Here is a 2,338-nt window from a genome sequence, read left to right as displayed (position 1 = left end):
TCCCAGCCCTTACAGCCATCTCCATCTGTGCAAGGAGGACATTGGGTGGTCTATAACAAACTCCAATGATTAACTTTGAACTACGCACATCTGTATGCAGTTCCACCCATAATTCTTCAGCATCATCACACTCTCCATCAACCAGGTCCTCTTTCACGCTTGCTTTGAGGTCACTTCTCACATAGAGACAGACCCCTCCACCTTTCCTTTTTACCCTGTCTTTCCGAAAGAGAGCATAGCCAGGAATATTAATAGCCCAGTCATCTGAGGATTGAAGCCAAGTTTCAGAAATACCGATTACATCATAGCTCTCCTCATGCACCAGAGCTTCCAACTCATCTGTTTTGCTTGGCAGACTTCTGGCATTGGTGAACAAACACTTAAATGTATTGTTACATTTTTCTCTGGTGTTTTTCATATAATTTTTAGTAGTACAAATGGCACTATAATTTCCAATGGCTTTTTGCAACATGGGAACTTTCTTTTCACCTACCATAGCCCTCCCCCATCTATCCCCATTCCACTCTCCATTAATGTCTGACACCTAACTGACCTGTGTGCCTGATGTAATTCTAGTTCACCCTCCCCCCTCAAGTCTAGTTTAAATACTCCTCCAGCATTCCCATAAACCTCTCCCCCAGCACAGCAGACCCCCTTCCAATCAGTGTCCCCCTGGGCCTGATTTACTATGCTCTGTGCGCTGCGCTGGTTCATGCGTTAATTAGTACTCCGGGTGGAGGCTTAATTGGGCGCATGAACCAGCGTAGCAGCCGGCGCATTGAAACTAATATGTAAAGCCGCGCCAAACTCCCTATAGAAGTCTATGGGAGAAATCAAAAGTGTTCATTTTAAAGGCTAATCTGCAAGTTTTGTCCTAAAAAGTGTTTGGGGACCTCAGTCCTGTCCCAGGGAACATGTATCAATGCTTTTTTTCATTTTTTAAAACGGCCGTTTTTTCAGGAGCAGTGAAATTAATAATTCTTAAAGTGAAACAATAAAAGTGAAATATTCCTTTAAATTTCGTACCTAGGGGGGGTGTAATGTCAGCATGTGAAATAGCGCATTTTTCCCGCACTTAGAACTCCCCCTGCACAAAGTGACATTCAGAAGGAAAAAAGTCATTTAAAAATTCACACGCGGCTATAATGAATTGTCGGCTCTGACAATTCTAAAGGGATTCATTCATAAAACAAACAAAAAAAATGTGTAGGGGTTCCCCCAAATTAAATTACCAGGCCCTTCAGGTCTGGAATGGATATTAAGGGGAACCCCGCCGTAAAAACCAAAAAAAAAAAAGACGTGCGGTTCCCGGCAAATATCCGTTCCAGGCCCTTCAGGTCTGGTGTGGATTTTAAGGGGAACTCCACCCCAAATTGAGAAAAAAAATGGCGTGGAGTCCCCCTAAAAATCCACACCAGACCCTTATCCGAGCACGTTGACCTGGCCGGCCGCAGAAAAGAGGGGGGGACAGAGTGTGGCCCCCCCCTCTCCTGAACCGCACCAGGCCACATGCCCTCAACATGGGGAGGATGTCCCCATGTTGATGGGGACAAGGGCCTCATCCCCACAACCCTTGCCCGGTGGTTGTGGGGGTCTGCGGGCGGGGGGCTTATCAGAATCTGGAAGACCCCTTTAACAAAGGGGACCCCCAGATCCTGGCCCCCCCCCTATGTGAAATGGTAATGGGGTACATTGTACCTCTACCATTTCACCCCAAAAAAAATGTTAAAGTGTTAAAAATGACAGTAGCCGGTTTTTGACAAATCTTTTAATAAAATCTTCTTTTCTTCTTTCCTTCGGGTTTCTTCCGCTGCTTCTTTCTTGGGTCTTCTCGTCCACATCTTGCCCGACGTGTTCTTCTATCTTCTCCGTCCGTCCTTCAGCCTTCTGGTCCCGCATCTTGCCCGTTGTCTTGTCCTGTCTTCTTCTCCGTCCGTCCGCCAGCCTCCTCGTCCGCATCTTGTGTCTTCTCCGGTCTTCTTCTCGGTCCGCCAGCCTTCTCGTCCCCGGACCCAGCGTTTGAATTTGATTTGGCCGCCGTGTTCCCGCTCCTGGGACCCGCCCCCCTCTGACGCCACAAGTAAACTCCTTAGAAGGTCATGTGCGTCAGAGGGGGGCGGGGTCACAGAGCGTCACACAGCGGGGGAATTCAATTTCAATCGCGCCGCCCGGAGAAGAAGTTCCCGCCGTGTCACACTCATGTGACCCCGCCCCCCTCTGACGCACGTATGCCACACGCGGACTTTCATATGAGTTTACTTGTGGCGTCAGAGGGGGGCGGGTCCCAGGAGCGGGAACACGGCGGCCAAATCAAATTCAAACGCTGGGTCCGGGGACG

Source organism: Rana temporaria, chromosome 4, assembly GCF_905171775.1.
Source record: "Rana temporaria chromosome 4, aRanTem1.1, whole genome shotgun sequence".
NCBI classification, from domain to species: Eukaryota; Metazoa; Chordata; class Amphibia; order Anura; family Ranidae; genus Rana; species Rana temporaria.
Note: the sequence above shows the minus strand (reverse complement) of the source record.